The following is a 10576-nucleotide window of genomic DNA, read 5'->3' on the forward strand; positions in this document are numbered from 1 at the left end:
TGTCTTGTAACCGTTCTTAAAATTAAAAATAAAATTTTCAATATGCCAGTTTGAAGTCACAGAATCGTTCCTTTTAAAAATTAAACCGACGAAAGCGTCATTTCATTACTTGCATTACAATGTAAATTCTTTAATAACTAATTTGGTGACATTTAAATGCGGAAAACTGGAAACAAATCTGTTCCTCCGGCAAATTTTTCAAAGAATATTGGAAATCATTTCTCTCGGTGAAGTCTCGTCAAAATCTGTTTAGGCACGAGACCCCTCATATAATATTAATACTAATGAATTTCGGTCATATAAAGAAAATTGCATGATTATCTATTTGCACGATCAATGGGAGCCTCAAATTCGCTCATTTCATATCCAGCATTAATCCATTAACATATTACTTGATCCATTTACTTAATGCAGTCGACATCACAGAGAAGTGGGTATTTATGCAAGCCTAGATGAATATATGCAGTCCCAGTTGGAAGCGGGATGCTATCGTGGAACTGTGGAGCATTAATTGATGCTTCAAAGTTCTAATAATCGGGTGATAAGAGGAAGAATAGCTTATATGACTGTTGGATGAATAAGCAATTGAATTCAAATACAGTACAGCATATTACAAGAGGCTTATATCTGGGTATCAGATTCGCACTTTCTCTTATGTATCTATTTATTAATTTATTTATTTATTTATTTATTCATCTGTGTATCTATCTATGTGTTTATTTATCTATTTACCCATTGTTTATTTTTTCATTTAATTTCTGACGATCCTTCAGAGCAAGCCTCTTATGAACAATTATTCATTTCTCTTTAGATGCAGACAGACACTTGAACTTCCCCTCCAAAGTTGTCTTTATAAAAAGAAACAGCCCATGAAACTGTAACCAAGGCCGGTGGTGGCCTGGCCTATATCACTGCAAGAAGCCCGATTCTGGCTAACTTTAATCTTAAATAAAATAAACACTACTGAGGCTAAAAGGCTGCAATTTTGTATGTTTGATGATTGGAGGGTGGATGATCAATGTACCGATTTGCAGCCCTCTAGCCCCAGTAGTTTTTAAGATCTCAGGGCGGACAGAAAAGTGCGGACATAAAAAAAGAGCGGACGGACAGACAAAGCCGGCACGATAGTTTTCTCTTCAGAAAACTAAAACTTCAGAGTAAAAGGTTTTCAAGAACTCGGCACTCACGATATCTAACTTCGACTAAGTTTCTCAAGTTACAAAATTACAGAACGAAAATGTATTCACAAAATGTCAAATGATGAGAAGAAGAAACAGAAAAGTAGAAAAAAAAACAGTTACGAAAATCCTTTACAGGCAGAAGTATTGCCAAAATGCTTGTAATTATTTTGCTAATATTCTGAACGTATAAATTTGAGTATTGCTTATAATCGACCATATCTAATGATAAGGGAGTACTAGGATTTATTTTACACACTCAGGGGAGTTTAAGTACAGTATATAATTAACAACAATCTTTAAAATTCCTGTCTTTAATATCCTGCTCCGCCGCTTCATTTATTCATCTAGTCTTCCATTATTCAGATAGTTTCTTTATTTTGGAAAGCCTTCTCCATGCGGTATTCTTTATTCTTCCACATCACGAATTGCCTCTTACCTCTTTACCTTTTGATTCATTTAACATAACCCAACCCGATTTCCCAAGTGGGTAAAAAACGGCTTGTTATAAATGCCTGAGTGAAATGCAAAACAAAGGTGTTATTTCTGTAATGACAATAGCGAAACCTTTGGTTAAAGGGTCAGCCATGAATATTGCGAAATGGTCAAATGCTCTCGTTTTATTTACAGTATCAACAAATGGTAAAGCGTGTACTGTCCCAAAACACAGATGTCCTAAAACTGAATGCAATGAAAATACTATGAATTTGTTTCAAATAAAACTGTTTACTTGATTCAAAGTTAGATTTGATATATACTTTCATACAACTTTTTTTTATTCAGAACTCATCAACATAACATAGATAGTATCTCATAAGGTCGTGACATTACACAAACATGGAGACACACAGTTGTGATTTTTAACGTCCTCTCTCTCTCTCTCTCTCTCTCTCTCTCTCTCTCTCTCTCTCTCGATGGTTTTGCAGACGAGTTAAATGACTGTATGAATAAATCTACGCTACAATTCCAGCACCCTGACACTTTCAGCCATTCAGCACTAAAGGAACTGAATAAAGTTATTTGGAATGGTCAGACAGACTGATAAAGAGATGCAGAAAACAATGAGATGAAACAAGTATCTAAAGGAGAAACTGGGTGAAAACCCCACAAAGAAGTAATAGTGAGAGATTGGACAGCAACATGTAAGAAAGGAAGGGGGAATAGATGTGAGGCAAAAGGCTACCTGACATCCTTCCTCTCGTCCCGTAGTTGGGGGGGGGGTGTCGTCAGTGTACCTCACGCGGTGCACTGTAGGCATTACTGAAGGTTCTTTGCAGCGTCCCTTCGGCCCCTAGCTGCAACCCCTTTCATTCCTTTTACTGTACCTCCATTCGTATGCTCTTTCCGCCACCTTGCTTTCCTCAACCCTCTCCTAACAATTGTTTCGTCATTGTTTTAATCGCGGAATGACCTCATATGTCCCAGCGCTTGGCCTTTGGCCTAGATTTTAAATTCCACTGCCAATCCTTACTCTTGTGAAAGAGAGGAATTATTCAGCGAAATCATCAGATGCTAGCAATATTAAGGGAAATGTGTGGTACCAATTTGGAACAAATTACTACTCAGAAAAAATAGGAATTATTTTCGTTCATGCCTTCAAATGCCTCTAAATAATAGCAAACTGGAATTTCACTATGTATGAATAATAACAATAATTGCTCTACGATATTTTTCTTATCTTTTTATACTTTTATCAATAATATATTCATCTATTATTAGTTTTAAGACATCCCAGAAAAAAACAAATCTGTTTAAAAAGTAGATAATTTTCATACTGGTATTTTTGGATTATATGGATCTTAATTTTGTAGCTCGAACTTAAAAAGTTAACGGATTTTAACATACACTAACATATAGTCGTAAAAACCAAAGCTGTTAATTGCGTATCAGGTTAAATTACTTAAATAAAAGTTAAGGATACGAACTGAATAATGTATAAAAACTTTTATATGTATGTATATATATATATATATTTATATATATATATATGTGTGTGTATATATATACGTGTATATATATGTATATATGTATATATATATACATATTGAATGGAGTTCCAATCAGCAACCGTGACAGGATGTGTATACATAGTTACACACACACACACAATATATATATATATATATATATATATATATATATACATATATATATATATATTACACATACATATATATATATATATTATACATACATATATATATATACATATATACATAAATATACATATATGTATATATCACGTATATACATATATATAACTATGTATACACACCCCGTCACTGTTGCTTATTGGAACTCCATTCAATAAAGGCCTGTCCTCAATTGATTGAGTGTCTTTACAAACACGAATTGTTAGATGTGTTTGGCAATATCCAGGAACTAGTGCTCGATTTCAGTCTGAATATTAGTCAATTTAATTCTCCTTGAGACAATCTCGCCTGGCAAGCCTGAGTATCGTTGAAAGCATATTGAATGGTATCAAAGCGTTTAATTGAAACCCCATTTCTTTATTACTAGGCTTGATTTGTGTATATAAATATAAATATAAATATAAATATATATATATATATATATATATATATATATATATATATATATATATATATATATATATATATTATATGTGTATATATATATATATATATATATATATATATATATATATATATATATATATATAAAGACAAAATCAAGAAGGACGTGAAACAATGAGTACTGCAAGGTCTTTCGTCTTCTTGTCCTTTACTCAGCAGACTGCTAAGTAAAGGACAAGAAGTCGAAAGCCCTTGCAGTACGCCATTGTTTCTCTTTCCTTTGTGGATTTTGTCTTTGTTTATATATTCATCACGTTTCATATTTTCGTGATTCAGTTATACATACATATATACATACATACATACATACATACACACACAATATATATATATATATATATATATATATATATATATATATATATATATATATATATATATATATATATATATATATATATATATATATATATATATATATATATATATATATATATATACGTAAATATCACAATCAATATATTTTGTCCTGTTTTTTCCTCTTTTTTCTTGTTTCTCAGTGAATGCAGCTTAATATTACATTAGCTACTCTTAGTCTACGTTGATTACAACGATTATCTTTTATCTTGCAATTTCCTTTTCTCTCTCCGCGTACCTTACTACAATACCACCTCCCTTTATTCCACATCCATAAGATTACTCGTTTTACCTTCCATCTAAAACAGTGGTCCTTGACCTTTTTATTACGACGCCCCCTCTAATAGTTGGTCCTTCCCTCCACGCCCCCCCCCCTGCATCTATGAGTAAAATTCCCTCCCAGATTTACAAGAAAATTAATAAGAGAAAGAGAAGGGGTGTTTTTTATTCTTTTGGGGATGAATTAGTGAGATATCTCCACGGTTTCTCCCCCCCCTGCATCTATGAGTAAAATTCCCTCCCGCATTTAAAGGAAAATGGATAAGAGAAAGAGAAGGGGTGTTTTTATTCTTTTGGGGATGAATTTGTGAGATACTTGACACTGCTTCTTAGCGACTGTTGTTAAGAGAATTACGTATATAATTAGAGAATTCTTAATTTTTCCCTGAGGCTCGCGCGCCTCCTTGGAAATCGCTGACGTCCCCAAGGTTGAGAACCATTGACCTAAAACCACCCACAGCACCAGCGTTCAGCACAAGGCAAAAGGGTCGGCACTGTGTACCTACAGAAGAAACAGGTCGTCTAAATTGTGGGGCAGGTGGAAGTAAAAATTGCTAGTCTGAGCGACTCTCAGTATTTGTGCTGGAGAGGGAGGTTGCAATGGACTCATCTCAGCACACTTTTCTGCACCAGACAAAGGGAATGGACTGAAGGTCAGAAGAAAAGGGAGCCCAAAAGTTTGTTTCTTTACTGAGCCCAGTGGAGGGTTATTGACCATTTCTACCTGTTCTTCAACCTGGAGGGGCGACTTAGGAGGTTTTGTTAGTTTTACGTAATGTTCAGTTATTTTTGGTAGTTACATAGCGACTCTTTTATTTCGATTTGTTCGGCACATATATTTAGCGGAAACTTATTTTTATGCTTATCATAGGAACAGCAATATATGCATATAATCTCCATATCCTTCCAATTTATAAAATGAACGGCAAAATGATTAACACCTCGTTCTGCATATTTTATTTCTAAGAAGGAAATTTCAACATGTAGCTTCGTCTAATCGAAGTATATATTTCGTAATAGACTTTGGTTATAAACCGCAAAATAATGGAACTTTTTGTGTCTTATATAGTTTACTTCTAAAAAGAAATATCAATATTTAACTTTGTCCAACTGAAATAAATATTTCTTAAAGACTTCGATTATGGAAAATACCTGTAGGATATCTCCCTCACAGCTAGGGACCTCATTCCACTGATGAATATCCGATGTACATTACTAATGAATGAACTTTTTCCCATTATATAACTAATTAAAACGTTATTGATCATGCTTGAATTTAATTGTTATGTCAAGCAACTGCTTAGCTCTCATTAAAGTGGGACACGTCGTTTGATGCCTCCGATAAATATTAATTCGTAATGCAATCATTCAGCGAAGCTGAAATAATAATAATAATAATAATAATAATAATAATAATAATAATAATAATAATAATAATTATTATTATTATTATAATAATAATAATAATAATTATTATTATTATTATTATTATTATTATTATTATTATTATTATTATTATTATTATTATTATTATTATTATTATTATTATTATTCAGAAGATGAACTCAATTCACAATAAACAAGCCCACCAAAGGGGCCACTGATCTGAAATTCAAGCTTCCAAAGAATAAGGTGCCCATTAGGAAGGAAAAAAAGGTAAAGGGAAATAAAGAAAGAAGAGATCGCACTTAATAAAAAGAAAAATTAATTAATACATTAATAAATGGATAAAAATGTATTCAAATGCAAGGAGAACAACATTAGGGTAGTAATGGCTGGCACCTTCGCTTGAATTGATAAGAGAATCGTAGTTATGTGTCTGGTAATTATTATTTAATCTCCATCATTCACTAAACACACGGTATTATGGATACAGAGCCTCATCAGATTCATGACGCACCTTGTCTTACATCCAGTCGTTTCTACTAATTTCAGTAAATAAGCAATAGCCAGTAACGGGCGACGTCAGTGAGAGAGAGAGAGAGAGAGAGAGAGAGAGAGAGAGAGAGAGAGAGAGAGAGAGAGAGAGAGAGAGAGAAATCTGCCAAGATTTTGCTCACCATAAACAAGACAGAGAGAGAGAGAGAGAGAGAGAGAGAGAGAGAGAGAGAGATAAATCTGCTAAGGTGTTGCTCACCAAGAACGAGAGAGAGAGAGAGAGAGAGAGAGAGAGAGAGAGAGAGAGAGAGAGAGAGATAAATCTGCTAAGGTGCTGCTTACCAATTACGAGAGAGAGAGAGAGAGAGAGAGAGAGAGAGAGAGAGAGAGAGAGAGAGAGAGAGAGATAAACATACCAAGATGTTGCTCACCAAGAGAGAATGAGAGAGGGATAAATCTACCAAGATTTGGCTTACTAAGAACAGAGAGAGAGAGAGAGAGAGAGAGAGAGAGAGAGAGAGAGAGAGAGAGAGAGAGAGAGAGAGATAAATCTGCCAAGATGTTACTTACCGGGAAATAGAACGTAGGTGTCTTAAATATCCCCCGCAGAACAATCTCTAAGAAATATGGATTCCATCGCATATTTATATTTATTAACATTGCTTCTTCTTCTCTGCTTTTCCCATCCATTGCGAAGACACATCGCAACTCGTATTTCCATTCCCTCGTATTTATGTGAGTGTGCTTCACCACTGCAAAAAATGGTATAAATAAATAAGAAAAATGGAGACCAGTGGAGGGTAGTGCCCGCAATGCTCCTCACGTGATGCACTGTAGGCATTACTAAAAGATGTTTGCAGTGTCACTTTGGCCCTTAGCTGCATCCTATCTTTACCCTTTTAGTTCATCTCCGTTTCTGTTTCATTTCTTCAAGTTTGCTGTCCAACACCTCCAACTATTATTTCTTAGTTCCACCCTAAGGTCCTTATGCTTCATTTCCTTTTTTATCTGAATTTTCTTTACATTGCTGTCCAACCACTCTATCTCCTTTTCATAGTATTAAACGGCGAATGATCAAAAGTGCCCCAGTTTTGGCTTGAAAGCCTAAATTTCATAAATCTAAATAAATAGAAGAATGTTGAAATATCAGTTTCAGATACCAGTTGGCATATGAACCATAAATGACTAGCTTCGATATACAACAATTATTAATCAATTTCGGTTATGAAGATTTTTTCCATAGTCATTACTAGTGGAAAATTTGATTTCCTTCTTATTTCCCTCGTTCATCTTTTTTATGTTATTAATCGATGTCGTTTCAAAAGGATTATTACGAAATTACAACATTATCAACGTAGATACATAACATCTAAACAATTCCCCCTCTCACTTAAAGAAAGAAAAAATATACTTAAGTGACGGGCATAATGGGATAATTATGATATACAGTAAACACATTAGCTGACCAACCCGACGCTGCCCGGCAAAACTGTGAATGACAGTCTACAGGTAGGGGAGAGGGAAGAGGGAAGGGGGAGGAGGAAGGGGGAAGGGAGGGAGAAGAGAGAGGTGGGGTTTATGTTGGTGGTCCGGCAATTCTACTTCTTAGTTTTCTGTAAAAGAAAACTATTGTGGTGGCTTTGTCTGTCCGTCCGCACTTTATTCTGTCCAAATTTTTTTGTCTGCACCTTTTTCTGCCCACACTTTTTCTGTCCACCCTCAGATCTTAAAAACTACTGAGGTTAGAGGGATGCAAATTGGCATGTTGATCATCCACCCTCCAATCATCAAACATACCAAATTGCAGCTCTCCTAGCCGCAGTAGTTTTTATTTCATTTAAGGTTAAAGTCAGCCATAATCTTGCTTCTGGCAATGATATAGGACAGGCCACTGATGGGGAGTGGTTAAAGTTTCACGGGCTGCAGCTCATACAGCATTGTACCGAGACAACCAAAAGATACATCTATTTTCGGTGTCCTTGATTATATGCTGTAGCGGCAGTACAAAAAACTCGATTGCACCGAAGAAACTTCGATGCATATTTTACTTGTTTCATATGGACATTTATTATTCGAACAGTAATGGGTGAACTGACAGGTATTACTGTGGTGACTGCCCCTTTTATCCAGATATCACTGTGGTGCCTGTCCCTTTTATCCAGGTATTACTGTGGTGACTGTCTCTTTTGTCCAGGTATAACTGTTCTGTCTGTCACTCTCTGTCACCTTTAACCAGGTATTACTGTGCTTCCCTTTCATCCAGGTTTTACTGTGGTGACTTCCCTTTTATCCAGGTATTACTGTGTACTGTGATGACTGTCCCTTTTATCCATGTAGTACTGTTGTCTGTCCCTTTTATCCAGGTATTACTGTGGTGACTGTCCCTTTAATTCAGGTATTACCGTGCAACAATTAATGAGGAAATTAGCATTTGAACAAATGAAAAAAAAGGAAACATCGTATATCTTGCACGTCGGGCTTAGCCAGCAGCTACTATGCATGTGAGGATGGGGAAGTTGCTCTCGGCTTCGGTTACTACAGAAAGCAGATCTCTACTTATAGAAATTATCAGTATAGGTTTTCACTGTTGATTCTATCTTGGTAATTAACAATTATATTAATAATTATCATAAATTATGATAAAAATTCACGTAAACTCTGTTAAAAAATTTATCTTATAGGGGATGTAGTGTTGCAGGTTAATCATACTTCTGACAACGCCGGGAAGAAAACATGGAACGGGCATGTGAAAAATGACCATTAACCCATAAAGCACCTGAAAAAAAACCTGATGGAACTACTAAAAACGAAAATTTCATTTATGATGTCTGTAACTGTATGTCTGTCACGGGTTACAGGTTTGAAACATACCCTGTTGTCTAAGTTGGGTCAAATGATGGTCACGTGCCATTTTATGTAAATCGGTCAAACAGTTTGGATTTGTATAGCGCACAAACACGCAAAAATTTACTTTTATATAACAGAAGATATATATATATATATATATATATATATATATATATATATATATATTTTATATATATTATATATATATATATATATATATATATATATATATATATATATATATATATATATATATATATATATGGGTACTGATATCAACACAACTTTAATGATGATGACTTCTCAACATTCTTGAATGAAGGGCATACTGAGGATAATTATGATATATATTGGGACTAAAATCTGAACAGAAAAAACTCAGAAAGTGAACGAACTTTACGCACTTGAATGAAAAATTGTGACATTCGAGAATATCACCGAATTTCAAAAATAATAAGCTATCAAGTATAAAGAAATATCAGCCCAATATTGGTTCCGAGTGTGATGCGAAAATAATGATTCAGATTCTCGATGTTTCTAGTCCGATGGTGAAATGAAGAGAGGAGAAATTAAATAAAAAATAAATAAATAAAAGAAAGGTCGAATCACGTAGCTAGCTAACGCTTCCTTCTCTTTCCAGACAGATAAAATGATTTTCGATATATGTTTTTTTTTTTTTTATCCAGTGATGCCGAAATGCTGTTTTCAAAGACGCGGTATATTGCAGCTTGTTATCGGTTTCAGAACAGTTAAGAAACATTAAGGATCTGCACAAATTGTATGTATAAAGATACATGGAGAGACACACATAAACGCATTTATATAATATATATATATATATATATATATATATATATATATATATATATATATATATATATATATATATAATATATATATTTGTACATATGAATGATTTTAAGCACTGTATAGACTGAAAGAATTCATCCGAGATCATTTTTTGTAACCACACTGTTAAGCGAAATATAACTGGATCTGCCTTTATTAAGCATTTTAACAATCAACTTATGAATCTTAGTTCAGGTCTCTTTAAATTAAGATAGTTACCTTGTTCATAAAATTGTAAGGAAGTACAATGTAACCTTTTAGTAACAGCCTGCTCTAACTGCAGTTTCAGTTTCTGAGCACTTTTAAAGTATTTTTACTTATCGTTTGTTAGTGACGAATTTTCTTCAAACTGGATTTGCTTGTTAATGGCTTTGATCTTTGTTTTGTGAAGTTTTCTTGTTTATGTCTCTATTTATTTATTTTACTTTGTATATATATATATATATTATATATATATATATTATAAATATAAATATAAATATATATATATATATATACATATATATATATATATATATATATATATATATATATATACATATATACATACATCTCACAGTCTGTTATTCGCTCAATAAAGGCCTGTCGTCG

The sequence above is a fragment of the Macrobrachium rosenbergii genome, chromosome 43, assembly GCF_040412425.1.
Source record: "Macrobrachium rosenbergii isolate ZJJX-2024 chromosome 43, ASM4041242v1, whole genome shotgun sequence".
Classification (NCBI taxonomy): Eukaryota; Metazoa; Arthropoda; class Malacostraca; order Decapoda; family Palaemonidae; genus Macrobrachium; species Macrobrachium rosenbergii.